The sequence below is a fragment of the Pteropus medius genome, unplaced genomic scaffold (assembly GCF_902729225.1).
Source record: "Pteropus medius unplaced genomic scaffold, Ma_sr-lr_union100, whole genome shotgun sequence".
Taxonomy (NCBI): Eukaryota; Metazoa; Chordata; class Mammalia; order Chiroptera; family Pteropodidae; genus Pteropus; species Pteropus medius.
In genome coordinates, this window is record NW_024353905.1 from 3330684 (window position 1) to 3349306 (window position 18623).

The 18623-nt window shown below is 36.5% G+C and overlaps 1 pseudogene; it reads left to right on the forward strand.

Moving 5' to 3' along the window:
- Window positions 1–13431: 13431 nt before the first annotated feature.
- Window positions 13432–15896, forward strand: LOC120593573 (60 kDa heat shock protein, mitochondrial-like; annotated as a pseudogene).
- Window positions 15897–18623: the final 2727 nt, after the last annotated feature.

Here is an 18623-nt window from a genome sequence, read left to right on the forward strand (position 1 = left end):
GGGAGTTAGAGAGGCAAAATATCCAACATAATATCTGACAGAGTAGGGGCTCAATATATAGTAATTGCTGTTCTGTGGAGAGCAAGGGCTGTGCTCTGTACTTGTCTTCACATCCCCTGTCCAGCTTCCATTCTGGAGAGGAGCCAACTCCTTGGCCCCAGAGAAGTTCTTGTCAAAATGACTAGGGTGGGTGGTATGTAGGTAGACTGGTTGGTATAATCATTTTGAGCCCCCTAAGCCCTATCTCTACCAAGTTCAAAGCAAGAAGAATTGGCATCAGCCCATTTGTGCTTGGACCTCTGCCCCAGTGCACATGGAGTGGTGTTATTCCTTTCTGCTTGCTTCCTTATGGTAGTGAGAGCCCTTCTTCAGCATTATCTCCCAGAGCTTCTACTCCTTCTACCTTCTTCCAGACATACGCATTTACCTATCTATAAATTTTATAAAGTTCTTTCACTGGATGTACCAAAAGGTCAATGGCGAGGTCAACCTTCCATGGGTGAAGTGGTAACTGCCTCTCTGCAGTACCAAGTAAGGTTCTGTGACCTAAAACATTATCTTCCTTGATGCTACTGCTATCTTAACTTTATGAGTCCTAGATATTTCAGTGGAAATGACTTTATCAAGGAAAAAGAGGGCATGGTTATGATCTTAGGCAAATTGCTTCTCTTTGCCTCACTTTATTCATTTGAAAAATGGGGTTGATTATTTCATCTTAATTGCCTTTTAAGGTCTTCTGAGAATAAAACGAGACAAAGTATGGTCTTCGTGAATCAAAAAAAGTACAAGCCATATATTCATTCTCAAGTCTAAGAAACAAAAATCAGTCAACACAAATGAGGGGTGGGCTGGGGACAGTCATGTGCCCTGTAATGACATTTCAGTCAATGACAAACCATATATAACATGGTTCCATAAGATTACAATGGAGCTGACATTGTAGCCATCATAAGGTCATCTTAGTGCAACACATTACTCACATGTTTGTGGTGATTCTGGCATAAACAAAGCTACTGTGCTGCCAGTCATATGAAAGCATAGCACATATAATTATGTACAGTACTTAATACTTGATAATGATAGTAAACAACTATGTTACTGACTTATGTATTTACTATACTATACTTTTATTGTTATTTTAGAGTGTACTCTTTCTACTTACAAAAATTTACTGTAAACAGTATGCCCTGTTATGCTTCTGTAGCCTCATATATCTTGTGTTTACTGAATTACTTGATTTCATCATTTTCTCTTGTGCTTGAATTAATCTTGTGTTGTTTTATAAATTTAGTGTAACCTAAGTGTACAGTGTTTATAAACTACAGTAGTATACAGTAATTGAAGGAGGACCTGATACAAGGACCCCCATATTATGGGACTCATGGTATCCCAGCCTCACTTCTTCTTACCCTATAGCTTGTAACTGCACACAAACTTAATTTCTTTTTCTCCAATTCAAGCTGATTTTGCCTAGATGATGGCATTATGACTCACTTGCTTTTTTTCCCCCACCCTTATCCTCTGTATGCCTGCTTCTTTAATCATTAAGCCTTAGGACATAAGATTAAGATTAACCTAGCCTCAGGTCTAAAACCACAGGGACAATAAGTTTTGGTTGGACTTAACATCTTGGTTTTAGATGTGTTTCAACCCCAGGACCATCAAAGCAAAACTACAACCCCACTAGCCAAGGAACCAGGTCACAGGATTATATGGAATGGTGCCATGGCTGATTTCAGAACTAAACACAATGATCAATTACCTCATTCTTTTTTAATCATCCAATCAGTAGCACCCATGACACCAACTCCCTTAGTTTCCATGATGACTGTTTTTTCCCCTGTATAATCTGTGCTTCCAAGATATTCAGGGAGCCAGTCCTTTGAGTGATAGCTCACTTGTGTCTCTAGGACTTGCAATTCTCTAATAAATGCTTATTCTATTTAGCCCAACTCCTGTGTTGATCTTTTGGCTGAGCGGCACAGGCAGTATGTCCCCTGGACTCTGTTGTCCTATGGTTTTGTAATGTCCTAGGCCTTCGCATTTACTCATCACTCACTAACTCACCTAGACCAACTTCTAGTCCTGCCAGCTCCATTCATGGTAAGTGCCCTATATAGATTACTGTATTTTATCTTTTATACTAGATTTTTATTTTACTTTTTCTATGTTTAGATAAGTTTAAATACACAAATACCATTGTGTTATAATTGCCTATAGTATTCAAAACAATAGAATTCTGTATAGGTTTGTAGTCTAGGAGCAATAGGACATACCATTTAGCCTAGATATGTAGTAAGCTATACTACCTAGGTTTGTGTAAGCATACTCTATGATGTTCTCAAAATGACAAAATAACTTAACAATGTATTTCTCAGAACATATCCCTGTCATTAAGTGGTGCATGGCTGTAATTTAAATATGAAAGTTAGCATAAGTATTGTTTCTGGTGCCACTAAGAATAACAAGAGGGGGGATGGAACAGAAGGATGGAACTGTGGACATCAGTAAAAGATGTCTAACTTTATCCCCTTAGTATGATCACCACCTGAAATTCAACCACCTGTCCTCTTCTGAATATTTTAATTTTTTTTATTTTTGCTTTTCTTTCTTTTCAGATGATTTCAGCATGGGAGATATGGGGATTAAGGAGTGGGATAGGAGGTAGGGACAAGCAGGGCAAAACCCTGACAGGCAGTGGGCAGTTCCTTTTTCCAAACTAGTGTGAGGACTGCGCCCCTTACATCTCTGGAGAGACTTCTCTTGTGGTGCCAATGGTTTGAGGGCATAAAACTTTGCTAGCCCAGAACATCTTGGCTTCCAAACCTGTGTCCATGGACAAGAAACTCCAAAATCACCCTCTTTGTCCAGGCCACAAAGCTGGAAGTGGGCCACACAGGCTGCTAGGCTGCTGTCTCTTTTGAGGGAGGTCATCCTACCTCCAGCAAAGTGACTCTCTAGAGGTCAATAGGCATTTGAGAGTGATGGGGTAAGGGTACAGGTAGAAGAGATACATGTTTTTTTTTTCTGAAGACAAAAGAACAACTGGGGTGTGTGGTTGTGAGCCAGTTTGCCTCTAAGTCTGTCTAATTTTTTCCCATCCTCTTTTGGAGAAGTGCCACCTCTTTAGGGATAGATTTGGGAGCCAGCTGATAAGATTGGAGAGAGTCAGAAGCTGCAGACCCAATCCTCTCTGATGCTGCTCACAAGCCAAGTGACCTGAGTCTAGGGTCTCCGACTGGGCTCTGGGCCCCCTCAACCTGCCTCACAGGATTGTAGTAAGGATGCCATGAGATTATGTATCCAACAGAGAAGAGTGCTCAACAAATGTCTCATGAACAGATTCATATATATGATGGTGCTTTGCAAACTATAAATCTCCATGACAAATGGTAAAGAGTGTCAGGACATTCTGTAGTGCAGCCACATAAAGGAAGTGATTTTTTCCACCTGTTCTCACTCCTAACTCAAGATTGGGGCATGGGAGAAAAATGGAAAGAAAAGAAGAAGTTGGAAATGTTAAATGAAGGAGTAAGAGAACAATAAATAAAAGAAGGACCTAGGGCCAGATGACTCTCCCAAGGCCAATGTGTATTTAAGAGTGGCAATGAGGATACAGGCAGGAAGGACTCGGAGCTCTTTCTAGGGACAAAAGAACAGAGTTCAAGTGGAGCTTAGATATTTAGTTCAAGCACCCAGCTCTTTTTTACACATCTCCAGTTATGGGTCACTGTTGTTTTCTTGAGGCAGCTTGTTCTAATCATAACCAGCTCTATTAGAAAGTACTTTCTTTTATTAAGCTGATATCTTTTTCCCTATAGCTTTAAGTTCTACCCCTTGATGTCATATAGAAAAGAGCTAATGCCTTGATACCAGGTGAGCATTCAATAAGTATCTGTTGACTGATATATAGGCAGATGCTAGAGAGGAGTAGATTATTTCCTTCTGTATTTGCAGAGCCAGTCAGCACAGATTTACTGAAGGCTCAATAAGTATGTGTTGAGTAATTGAATGACCATCCTAGAATAGGCATGACTGCTACAAACTCTGAAATGGGCTGAAATGGTCCCTTAAAGACCATCTGAATCTATCAATCTTCCTCTCAAGTAACTCTAAGCCATCCCATAAGATTCAGAGTCTTCAGCATAACCACCTGTTTGTTCAGTAACTTTGTGGCCAAACCGCAATCTTATAGTGGCAAGAATAAGCTCCTTTTGATCCACCCTCATTCACTTCCACATTCCAAGGCTGATGGAAGGCAAAATGCAATAAGAACCAACAGTCTAGAGTGGAAAATAAAACTTAAATCCAATATGTGACAAATGCTCAAGTAGAGGTTACTATGGGAGCATAGAGGCAGGAGTACTTGAGTTCACCTGGCTGGGAGGAGCTATGGGAGGAGAATCTAAAGCTGAATCTTGAAAGATAAAAGAGCTTTGTAAATAAATGAGGTGGGAAGAGTGGGTGTAAAGGGAGCAGGCCATCCAGAAAGATTGAACTTCATGAGTCCTGAACACATATTCATGAGAAATGGCAAGAATTTACAAAATGGCTCAAGGCTTCCTAAATGGGGTTCCACAATTTGGATGAGGGAGGAGAAAATGATCACTCCTGATTCAGTTTGATTTTGAAGGTGACCCAGAGTTTGGCAAGAAGTTGGACCATGCAGAAGCTAAGCAGGGTCGGGCATGGTTAGTACTTGGATGGGAGACCACCTAGGAAGACCAGCTGCTGTAGGTACAAAAAATAATAATAAGGAATTGTAAGCTGACAAGGTCCTTGCAATCTATGAGGTCAACCAAGGGTTGCGTAGCCTAAAAAATAAAATTAAAAAAAAAATAATAGTAAGTTGGACCATGATTAATTATCATAGCTATTCTGATCAGCACTGTTCATCTTCACCACTCTCATCTCACCTGTCACCATCACAATCACTGCTGACATTATCACCACTGTCAGAACTGTCATCGCTGCTACCTGAGGAATCACCTTAATTACCACCATTTTGGTGCACCATTACATTGCTCATGCCCTTTACCATAGACGCCCACTTTCTCTCTTGTCATAGCCCTCTAAGCCACTGTTTTTCTAATACCCCAGGAGGCTGAGAGAAATGTTCTATCCTGGTAGTTCCTAGGGATGCAACCCAAAATAGCTAACTACAAGCCAAAATTTCTTTGAAATTTTATGTTGTGTTTTAAATATTCATGCAAGTTTTTTTCTTTGATATAGTCATGTTTGTTTTAAGATAAAAGCAATGCCATTTTAAATTGTCTATTTTTTCCTCCTCAAATCTATTAGTAAAATCGATCTGCACTTTGAGTACTTTTTAGCATCCAACCTTTCCCTACATACACATATATATAAATATATGTGTATATATTATATATGTGTGTGTATGTGTGTGTGTGTGTGTGTGTATGTTTATGTGTATGTATCTCAATTTGACAATTATCAGAGTCAACAGAGCATAACGGTTAAGAGTGTGGGTCCTAATGTCAAAGAGCCTGGGTTTGAATCCTATCGTACTATGGTATGACCTTGGGAAAATTACTTAATGTCTCTCATTCTGTTTTCTCATCTATAAAACAGAACAAATAACAGTACCTATCATGTAGGATTTCTGTGAGAAAGCAATGAGTTAGTGCCCGTAAAGTGCTTAACACAATGTCTGGCACATAATATGTGCCCAATATATTTTTTAGACCATGACTGAGCCAATTTAGCCTTTACAGAGCACTTATTCTATGCCAGCCACAGTGATAGGTTATTCTGTCATGGGAGAAAGATGGAGTCACACATGGGCCCAAACTTTAAATAGCTCACACCTGGTGAAGTAGGACATGGGGTGAGGCAGGGCTCATTACAAAGTATGAAACAAAATGCAATTAATCAATTTCATAAGAAAGAAAAAAATCAAGTTGTGTCATGGAAAATTTAGCATTTAATAAAGATCTTGAAAGACAATAGGACAAAGGCAGAAGTGTACTAGATTGAAAGAATTCCATAGGCAAAAGGACAGAAGTGGGAAAATACAAGACACACTGAAGAAATGGGTGCTACAATTTGATTGGAGCATGGGATTTTGGGAATAAGGAAGATTGACCTGCAAAATAAAGACCTATGTGTAGAAAAGAAAATACTAGAAAGAGAATTCAACAATATATTAAAAGTGATTGAGTTTGAGCATTGGTACTCTAAGTAATTTCTCTTTTATATTCTTCAGAATAAGCATGCATCACCTTTATACAAAACAAAATCATTTTTATTTTTTATTTTATTTTTAGTTATAGTTGGCATACAATATTATATTAGTTTCATCTGTATAACAGTGATTCAGCATTTATATACTTTTTGAAGTGATCACCATAATAAGTCTAGTAACCATCCATCACTGTACATAGTTATTATATTATTGCCCATCTTTAGCCCTTTCCACAAGAATCTCAGACCAAGGCCAGTGCTAGTGTCTTACATCCCACCCCAGCTACTTGGACTTTCTGTTCCTCGGTGTCCTTAACAGTAAAATGGAAATAGTAATATGATTTCACAGGGTTGAGGAGATGGTTACATGTGTTAATCTAAGTACCTACTGCATTATATTAACTATTATCATTACCATCATCAATATTATAGCAAGTAGGACTTAATAAGTCTGAGCTAAATTTTGAGACTCAAGGCTCAAGGGATATCTGAGGATGGAATGCTACTTTAAGGAAGATACAACCTCTCAAACCAGGAGAAAGATATTTTTTCTAGGCCTTAAGAGTGGCAAAATATCTCACAAGAAAGGATTCAACATCTCTTTGCAGCATCTACTACATTTTCTCATGGGCAAATAACTGATACCTGACTAGAGAGTGGAGGAGAGAAGAGCAAAAAGATCACCAGATTTGACCCTGGCACCACCCCTGACAAGGTGGGATCCTAATCTGTCCAGGCCTCAGTTTTTACAGCTATAGTATAGAATAATGATACCAACTTTACTGGGCTGTGAAGAGTATCATAGGATATAACAGAGGTGAAATGGTTTTCAACTGTAATGCATGTTCCAAAAAAAAAAAAATCTTAATGAGGACAGAAATGAACTACAAGAAGGATTTAAGCCATACTTAAAGAAGAACTTCCTGGTAGCTCAGGGTTGTCTACCATTGCAGTGGGTTAGGAGGAGTGGATAAAAAGAGACACTGAAAGCCTTCATAATCAGAAGCCATTCTACTCTGGCTGGCTTGGCACTAGTATAATCTTTTTTCTCAACAAGAGAAAGGTCTCATTTCTGACCATTTCTTCACACTGAAGATCCAGGCTCTCTTTGGTTGCTAGATAGCCTATTACTGTGAGTGTTACACCCAGTTCTGTTTGTGATAAACCTAACAGGTTCCCCCTTTCCTTTATTCCTTCCTTATTTCTTTCCTCCTTCCCTCCCTCCCTTCCTTTGTTCCTTCCTTCCTTCTTCCTTCCCTCTCTCCCTCATTTTCACCTTCTCCCTTTCCTTCTAGTTTCCTTCTCTCTCTTCCTTTCTTTGTAAACTTTTTTTATTCCCTGACTGACATCAACTATTGCAGTGCTGTGTGGAAAACTGTAAAAGCCAATCACCTCTCCCCCTCCTCAATCTCTCCTTCTTGCCCTGTCCCAACACTCTTCACATCCCTTCATTCCATTCCCTAGGTCCCTATGTTGGGAAGATGGGTTAAACTTTGGTGGTGATTTCAGATTTGAAGTTTTATTGAACCCACCCAGGGAATGGGGGAGCATCACACTCAGCGCTCTAGCTCCAAACAAACTGCACAGACTTCAGCGAGGCTGAAATTTTCCTTGAAGGTAAAGGAGATTCACACACTTTTAGGACTCTGGTGTGAGAGGGAATGGGAAGGTACGGGCTTTCAATGGCCTTTAGTCCTGGCAGGAGGAAGTAGCAAAAAAATTAGTTTCTAGTACTGTTGAAAGGCCATGAGCATGCTAGGTGACTTTGAAACAAATTGCTTATCCTCTCAGCTTCTTATTTAATAAAAATTTCCTAGATTTCAGAAAAATATGTTTTCCCCTTACCTTCAGAAATCGAGCTAGTTTTTGTTTTTCTCCTTTGGGTACATCTAGAAACATTGAACTTCAACATTTTATGCCTTTTAGGGAAGGGAAAAGGGATAAGAGGAATAAATAATAATGTTTTTTGAGTACCTACAATATTCTGATGAGTTCATAGGATTATTATTGGTCTTATTATACAGAAGAGGAAATGGAGGTTCTGAGAGATGAAATGACCTCTCCAAGATCACATACTAAGTACAGAGATGAAATTGATACTCAGAGCTGCCTGATTTGCCATCCCAATGATCAGTGGTCAAAATAAAAACTGGCATCACAAATAGCTGTTCTGACCACTAGATGCAAGTAATTTTGTATGCGACTTTGGTCAAGTCACTTCCCCTCTCAGCTTATCTTCCTCATCTGTATAACGGAGGTTGAATGGGGTGGGATTGAGGAGGGGAAGAAAAGGTGTTTGGCCTTTGATATCAAAGATCTTGTGGTGCACTGGCATTTTTTAAGTCTTGAGTGTTATGAATATGCTCTCCACAGTCAGGTCTTTTGTGATGCTTGATGTTGAAGGAGATGGGCATTGAGAAATGTCATCTACCAGGAAGACAAATGGTTTCTTTTTCTCCAGGCATCCAGGCTGAGAACAGGGCATCAGTCAGGCCAGAGAGTGAATGTATAGTTCTGGTAGAGACAGGTGGGGAACTGCACAGTAAGGAGCATCAATCATGGGGCAAACAACCTATTTACATTTTCCCTCTCAAAATGTCTTCTTTCAGGCAGCATTTCCAAAAATGTTCTAATCTTTGCAATCACTTGGAATGAGAGTTCTTTAAATTACAGATAGCCAGGCATCTCCCTTAAATGTTCTGAGCCAACAGTTTTGGGCTGGGATTAATTTCCCCAACCCTGGATGGTCCCTTGTATGTGGTACATACCTTCTTCCACTGGGTATTCAGCTGAGACTAACTTCTATCAAAAGGGATATTAATTAATAAATCCTAAATAAAAGAGAGGAAATCAGTACAGAAATCATGAACAGGAAAAAACAGTCAAGTTTCCTAAATGTAGGGTTCTAAAGTTACATATTTTAATAAAAACTTTCTGAGCCCTCAACCTACTTTTGCCCAATTTGCTTATCTCCTTCTCCATCAAGAGGTATAGATAACCTTCCTGGCACTTTTCCTCTGAATTCCAAGTTAGTCTAGTGCACATGGAAAGCTCTACTTTATTTCCCACTTTACAAGAATAGTCCTTTTCTAGGACCAACTCAAAAAGATCTACTTAAAACCTTCCAGACCTCAGGGCCCTTCCTGAAACTTCTGCTTTCAGGTCTGATGACAAGTTCTAATTCACTGGTGATTTAGTTCTGGTGATTGATACTCTTGAAGCCTTCCAAGCTTAGGTATATGTCGCCCCCACTTTTGAAAACTTCTTGGAATTCTGATAACCACCAGCTCCATCATCAACCCAAAGGATCTTCCCAGAGTCCATAGAACTCACAATATAATCATCTTGGAGAAATTGATTTGTTCATTAATTCAGCATATATTTTTGAATACCTGCTATGTACCAAGAAGTATGTTAAATGTTAGGTATACAGTAGTGAACAAGATAAACAAAGACCCTGACCTCAAGGAGTCTATAATCTCTGATCATGAAACACTTAATTTCATATTATCAAGTTTATCAACTTGTTTGTCTTTTGGTTTATGTTTTTGTGATTTTATTTAGGAAGATCTTCCTTAGGTCACAAAGATATTCTCCTACTATTTTATTAATTTTATAGGTCATTATTAACTTTACAGGTTTAATATTTAATATTTAGACATTTAATCCACTTAATGTCCATCCTTGTATGTAATGTTAGCTAGGGATTCAGTTATATTTTTCTTAATACAGTGAGCCAGTTTTTCTAACATTATCTACAAAATAATTCATTCTCCATGCATTACTTTGTATTACAAACTTTATTGTATATTGGGTTTCCATTTATACATAAATCTATTCCTGAGTGTTCTCTTCTATCTATTGGTCTATCTCTATGCTCTTGAGCCAATACTACACTATTTATATTCTATGCCTTTGTAGTACATTGTTGTATTTAGTAAGATGAGCTTCATGTCCTTAACTATTTTGTTTTTTAGTTTGATTTACTTATTAATGAAACTTTATTCTCCACATAAATTTTAGAGTACATCTGTTGAGTTTCTCACAAAATGTAACTGGAATTTTCACAGTCATTTTATTGATTTGTAGATTAATTTGAGGATAATTTGGGATGAATTGGGAGGTTATAGATGTTTATTTTTAATTGCCTTCTACTGTCCTTTATTAGAGTGTTATAGATTTTAAAACAGAGGTTTTTAAGTTAAGTCTTAGATGTTGCATAGTTTTGTCAGTATTGTAAGTAGTATTTTTATTACATGTTGGGTTAGTTATTGCAGGCATAGAGAAATGTTATTGTTTTTTTTTTTAGGTTGATTTTGTAGCTGGAAAATTTACTGAATTATTTTATTAGTTCTAATAGCATGTCTGCTGATTTTGATAGTTTTTCTAATAAAATGATTATATTTATTACAAAGATGACATTTTATTTATTCCTTTCCAATTCTTTTACTTCTTATTGCTTTTCCTTCTACTATTAGCCAGGATTCCTAGTGGCATGTTAAACATTCTGAGTAATAGTGAACCTTCTTATCTTATTTATTCTCTTCAAGAGAATATGTCTACTAAAGTTTATCTATTAAGTGGCTTTTAGTGTATAGCCTTTATCAAGTTAAGGAAGTTTCTTTCTATTCCTGGTTTACTAAGGACTTTTTTTATTATAAATAGGTGCTGAACCATCTCAAATGCTTTTTTCTGCATCTATTGTGATTATGGCATATATTTTCTCTATTAATATGGTGTAATACATTTTTAGATTTTTAGATGTGAAACTATCTGTGTACTCCATGGTTAAATCCTACTTGATCATGATGTACTTTTTAAGATGCCATTGGACTTGGTTAACTAATATGTTGTCTAGGATTTTTGCTCATATGTTTACAAGTGAAATGAGCCTGTAACTCTCTTTTCTCATTTTTCCCCTTTCTTATAGATTCAAGATCGTTCAAGCCTTATAAGAGACCTGGGAATCTTTATAAGTCTTTTTTAATTTTCTGGAAAAAAAATGTATACAATAGGAATCAACTGACCCTTAAAATGTTGATAGAACTTACTTCAGTCTGGAACTAGGATATTTTGTGGAGGAGGGGAGTTTGACAACCATTTTAATTTATTTAATGTTATTGATCTAACTTACCTATGTCTCCTTCACCTATTATTGCATGTTATGTTATTATAAAAATGTCTATTTTAGTTGTTATAAAAAATTATTAGCATACTGTTTATAATACAGTTTTTATTTTTAATTTTATTTATTTTTTTTAAATTACAGTTGACATTCAATATTATTTAATATTACTTTTAGGTGAACAGCATAATGGTTAGACATTGACATAATTTATGAAGTGATCTCTTCAATTAGTCTAGCACCCACCTGGTACTACACATAGTTATTACAATACAATTGACAATATGCTGTACTTTACATCCTCATGACTATTTTGTAACTACTAATTTGTATTTCTTAATCCCTTCACTTTTTCACTCAGCCCCCAAACCTTCCTTCTATCTGGCAACCATAAAAAATGTTTTCTGTAGCTATTAGTCTGTTTCTGTTTTGTTTGTTCATTTTTTTGTTCTTTAGATTTCACATATAAGTGATATCATATGGCATTTGTCTTTCTCTATCTGACTAAGAAAGAAACAGTCCAGGATTTCTGGTCAAGATGGCAGAGTAGGTGAACTCTGCTTGCCTCCTCTCATGACCAAATACAAATTACAACTAAATTACAGAACAATCATCATTGATAATTGCCTGAAGTCTGGCTAAACAGAAGTCCTACAACTAAAGACATACAGATGAAGCCACCTTCAGACTGGTAGGAGGGATGGAGACATGGAATGGACTGGTCCAGCAATTGCATGTGGCAGTTAAAAGTTAGGAGGGATATCTTGGCTGTAGAGGTCCCCCTGGAGAAGCAAAGAGTTCCAACCCCATACCAGAATACCCAGCCCAGGGTTCCAGTGTCAGGAAGAGAAGTCCCCACAAATTCTGGCTGTGAAAACCAGCTAAGATTGTGGCTGAGTAAGACTTATTTACAGACGAACTCACTTGTTCTGAGTTCCAGCACTAGGTAAGCAGCTTGAAAGGCAACAGGAACATATATGAAAGAACTGAAGTATCTGGCTTCAGGGTGAGGGCTGGAGGGGCAGCTTTCTCTCAGACAGAGTGCTGGCAGAGGGTATTGTTCCTTTATTGAGACCTTCCCCACCAACAAGAAGGTAGTCAAAATGAGGAGACAAAGAAACATGTCCCAAATAAAACAACAGAACAAAGTTCCATAAAAATAACTAAATAAGCTTGAGATAAGCCATCTACCAGATGCACTGATTAAAAAGATGCCCAATGATCTCAATTAGAATGTCAATAAAGAGATAAGAAACATAAAAACAGAGACAGAAAACATTAAAAAACAGAAATGAAGAATGCAATACCTGAAATGAAGAATACATTAGAGGGAATCAATAGTAGATCAGATGCAGTAGAGGACTGAATCAGCAATTTAGAAGATAGGGTATCAGGAAACACCCAGTCAGAACAGCAACAAAGAAAGAGAATCCAAAAAAATGAGGGTAGTTTAAGGGGCTTCTGGGACAACATCAATTATACCAACTTTCACATCATAGGGGTAATAGAAGGAGGAGAGAGAGAGCAAGAAATTAAAAACCTATTTGAAGATATAATAATGAAAAACTTTCCTAACATGGTGAAGGAAATAGACTTGTATGTAAGCCCAGGAAGCACAGAGAGTTCCAAACAAGATTAACCCAAAGAGGCCCGCATCAAGACAAATCATAATTAAAATGCCAAAGGTTAAAGACAAAGAGAGAATCTTAAAAGCAGCAAAAGAAAGGCACCTAGTTACCTTCATGGGAGTGCCCAAAAGACTGACAATTGATTTCTCAACAGAAACTTTGCAGGCCAGAAGGGATTGGCATGAAATATTCAAAGTAATGAAAAGCCAGGACCTACAACCAAGATTACTCTACCCATCAAAGCTATCATTTAGACTTGAAGAATAGATGAAGAGCTTCTCAGACAAGAAAAAGCTAAATGAGTTCATCAACACCAAACCAGTATTACAGGTAATGTTAGAGAGACTTCTTTAAGAACAAGAGGAATACGAGGTCAAAAATATAAATAATAAAGTGGCAATAACTACATATCTATCAACAATTATGTTAGATGTAGATGGAGTAAATGTTCCAATCAGAAGATAGGGTGACTAAATGGGTAAGAAAATAAGATACTTACACATGCTACATTCAAGAGACTTCAGAACAAAAGACACACACTGACTGAAAGTAAAGGGATAAAAAAATATATTTCATGAAAATGGAATAAAAAAACTGAGGTAGCAATACTATAGCAAACAAAACAGACTTTAAAACAAAGGCTATAACAACAGAAAAAGAAGGACAGAAGGACCCAGTAATCTCACTTCTTGGTATTTATTCAAAGAAAGCCAACTCTACTTCAAAGGGTCATGTGCATCCATATGTTCATTACAATATTATTTACAATAATCAAAATATGACAGCAACCTGGGTTTTCATCAATGGATAAATGGATCAAGAAGATATGGTACATATATACAATGGAATATTACTCAGACATAAAAAATGAATAAAATCTTTCCATCTGCAACAACATGAATGGACCTAAAGAGTATTGTGCTGAGTGGAGTAAGTCAGACAGAGAAAGACAAATGTTATATGATTTTACTTGTATGTGGAATCTGAAGAATAGAATAAATGAACAAAACAGAGACAGACTTATAGATACAGAGAACAGTTTGATGATTGCCAGATAGGAAAGGGGATGAGATGTGGGTGAAAAAGGGGAAGAGATTAAGAAGTACAAATTGGTAGTTACAAAATAGTCATGGGGATGTAAAGTACAACATAGGGAATATAGTCAATAATACTGAGCTTCCCCTATACTTGCCACTGATAGGCCTGCCTCACCACTTGCTCTCCTTACCACTGCCTTACAGAAATACTGTGATTACATGAATTCCTTCACCAGATTAAGCCAGTGTCAGGGTACTGGATCCTTGTTTCACTCAGGCTTATGCCAAAGATATAAAATTTTGCAGAGGCCAGAGTCTTAACACTTCAAGGTGCAGACCTTTTAGCCAATGCTGTAGCCATTATTATGGGGCCCATGAGAGGAACAGTGATTATTTAACAGAGTTGAGGAAGTCTCAAAGTAGGAAAAGATGGTGTGACCATTGCAAAGTCTATTGACTTAACAGAAAGATAAAAAAAAAATATTGGCATTAAACTTGTTCAAGATGTTGCCAGTAATACAAATGAAGAAGCTTGGGATTGCACCACAACTGCTACTATACTGGCTTACTCTATTGCCAAGGAAGGCTTTAAGAAGTTTAGCAAAGATCCTAATCCAGTGGAAATCAGGAAAGGTGTATCGTTAGCTGTTGATGCTGTAATTGCTGAAGTTAAGAAGCAGTCTAATTCCGTGAGAATCCCTGAAGAAGTTGCTTATGGTGCTACAATTTCTGCAAATGGAGACAAATAAATTAGCAACATCATTTCTGATGCAATGAAAAAGGTTGGAAGAAAGGGCATCATCACAAGAAAGGATGGAAAAACACTGAATGATGAGTTAGAAATTATTTAAAGTATGAAGTTTGATTGAAGTTATATTTCTCCACACTTTATTTAATACATTGAAAGGTTAGAAATGTGAATTTCAAGATGCCTATGTTCTATTGAGTGAAAAGAAAATTTCTAGGGTCCAGTCCATGTACCAGCTTTTGAAATTGCCAATGCCCACTGTAAGCCTTTGGTCATAATTGCTGAAGATGCTGATGGACAAGCTCTAAGTACATTCATTTTGAATAGGTTAAAATTTGGTCTTCAGGCTGTAGTAGTCAAAGCTCCAGGTTTTGGTCACAATAGAAAGAACTAGCTTAAAGACATGGCTATTGCTACTGGTGGTGCAGTGTTTGGAAAAAGATTAACTCTAAATTTTGAAGATATTCAGCCTCATGACTTTGAAAAGTTGGAGGTCATTGTGACCAACAATTCTTGAAAGGAAGAGGTGACAAGGTTCAAATTGAAAAAAAAAATGTATTCAAGAAAATCATTGAGCAGTTATATATCACAACCAGTGAATATGAAAAGGAAAAACTAAATGAATATCTGGAAAAACTCTCAAATGGAGTAGCTGTGCTAAAGGTTGGTGAGACAAGTGATGTTGAAGTGAATGAAAATAAAGACAGAGTAACACATGCCTTCGATGCTACACTATTGAAGAAGGCATTGTTCTGGAAGGGAGTTGTACCCTGCTTTGATGCATTCCAGCCTTGGACTCATTAACTTCAGCTAATGAGGATCAAAAAATTGTATAGAAATTACTTTTTTAAAACACTCAAAGTTCCTTCAATGACCACTGCTTAGAATGCAGGTGTTGAGTGATTGTTAATAGTTGAGAAAGTTATGCAAAGTTCCTCAGAAGTTGGTTATGATGCTATTCTTGGAGACTTTGTGAGTATGGTTGAAAAAAGAATCATTGATCCAACTAAGGTTGTAAGAACTTCTTTATTAGATACTGCTGGAATGGCCTCTCTGTTAACTATAGCAGAAGTTGAAATTCCTAAAGAGGAGAAAAACCTGGAATGGGTGAAATCAGTGGACTGGGAGGTGATATGGGAGGTGGCGTATTCTAATTCTTAGAATAGTGATTTATTGTTATTAATGAGAACTATAAAAGAAAAATAAAGGCAGTGCTCCTCATCTATAACTTCAGATAAGTCAGTTGAAGGAAATGACTAACGAAAAGGCTGGCTGGTGTTTAAGAAAATCACTATAGCCATCAGTCACTGGTTTCAGTTGACAACATATAATGGTTTACTGCTGTCATTGTCCATGCCTATGGATAATTTATTTTGTATTTTTTAATAAAAAGACACTTGTGCATTCCTGATAATACTAAAAAAATAATACTGAGCTGCCTTTCTAATGATATTTTTCTACTATCCTGGCCTTTCATCTCTTGGGTCCCTTTGGGCAGAGAGGCATGAATGGAAAGGGCTCTATGTGTTCCTATTGGGAACTACAGGCAGCAGCTAATGGAACAGTGATGTTAGGATATCAGCCGCTGATACTCAACCCTAGTACCTCACTGTTATTCACAACTGGAATAACTGACACTGGGGGTAGGGCAGGTTAGGGAGTTCATCTTCTCACACATAAATATGTCTGCATAGGTACACACTAAGGCAAGCATAGACTTCGTAAGGAAGGGTGTATGAGCCACTAAGACCCATGATCACTTGAGCTATGCCTAATAGTGGGTTTGTAAATTTGCCTTCTCAACTGTACACTTGAAACTAATTAAAATTTTTAAAAAATGAAGAAAAAGTAAGACCTAATTATATTCTTTCCACGAGGAACTCACTTAAAGATTAAGACACAAGTAAGTTGACTTAGTCTGTTGAGGCTGCTATAACAGAACTAGAGCTATGAAACATATAAACTAAAACCTAATGAACCAAAAAGGAGAAATAGGCAAATATACAATTACATTTGTTATTTTCAACACCTCTCTGTTCAAAATTAGTAGTACAAACAGATAGAATATCCTTAAGGATATAGAAGACTTGAATACCACTATCAACCAGAATTTATTTAATTCACGTTTATAGAACAATCCACACAACAACAAACATATATTCTCTTCAAGTGCACAGAGAACATTTTCCAAAATGGGCCATATTTCAGGCCATAAACAAGTTTAGTAAGTATAAAAATTTTTAATTATCGAAAGTATGCTATCTGACAACAGGATTAATTTTTAAATTATAAGAGAAAAATATCAGAAAAATCCCCAAATATTTGGAAACATTTTGAAATATTTGGAAACTGTTTACTACTTTGAAATAAGTCTTGAATGAAAGAGAAAATAAAAACATAAATTCGAAGTATTTTCAACTGAGACAAAATAAAAACACAACATATCAAAACTTGTGAAATGTTGCAGAAATTGTGCTCAGAGGGGAATTTTTAGCTCTAACTGGCATTATTAGAAAAAAAAAAAGAACTCAAATCAATAACATAAGTTTCTAACTTAAAAGGATAAACAAGGGGAAAAAGCAAGGGTCAACTGTATTTTCAACCCACTGTTGGTAATCAGTAGTTATATGAGGATATTTGACTGTGCTGGGGTCAGCACTAATAAACCCTGTGTTGTTCAAAGGTCAACTGTAAATTCAAAACAAGTGAAAGCAAAAAAAAAATCGTAAATATAAAGGCAAAAATCAATAAAATTAAAAACAAAAAATAGATAAAATTATTGAAAATAAATACATCAATATCTTTGGTAAACTTATAGTAAGATTCAAGAAAAAGAAAGAGAAGACATAAATTACCAATATTAGGAATGAAAGAGAGGGCAGCACTACAAATCCCAAAAACATACAATGAAATACTACTCAGACATAAAAAAAGATGAAATATTGCTGTTTTTGTCAATATGGATGGAGCTTGAGGGTATTATGCTAAATGAAATAAGTGAGATGGAAAGGGACAAAACCTGGATGATTTCATTCATATGCAGAATATAAAAAAAATAAACAAAGGAACAAACAAAATAAAAACACACTCATTGATACAGGCAATAGATTGGTAGTTACCAGAGGGGAAGGGTGTGGGGGGGAGGAGAAAATGGGTAAAGTGTGTATATTTTATGGCGAAGGATAGAAACAAGACTTTTGGTTGTGAGCACACTATAGTGTATACAGATATTGAATTATAATATTGTACACCTGAAACAAATAATGTTAATAACCAATGTTGCCTCAATAAAAATAATTTTTAAAAATAGAAAACAATATTATGAACAACTTTTTGCCCTTAAAAGAAATGGACAAATTTTTTGAGAGACACAAACTACCAAGTTTACTCAGGAAGAAATACATAACCTGCATAAGTCTATATCTATTAAAGAAATTGAATTAGTAGCTAAAAACCTTTTAACGAAGAAAGCTTCAGTCCTAGATTTCTTCACAGGTGAATTCTACTAAACATTTAAGGAAAGGTTAATACTAATTCTACCCTATCACTTCCATATTATAGAAGAGGAAGAAATGCTTCCCAAATCATTTTATGAAGTCAACATTGCCCTGGTACCGAAACCAGACAAAGATGTTACAAAAGAAAGAGGACAAGGAGAATGAGGAAGAGGAAGAGGAAAAGGAAACAGCAGTAGCTACAAACATATATTTTGTGAACACAGACACAAAAATTTCCTGAAGAAATAATAGCAAATTGAATCCAGCAATACATAAAAATGATAATATATCTTGACTATGTATGGTTTATCCCCAAAATGCAAGTCTGATTCAAAATTAAAAAACATCAGCGTGCCTGGTAACTTTATGTGTTTACTTGGTCAT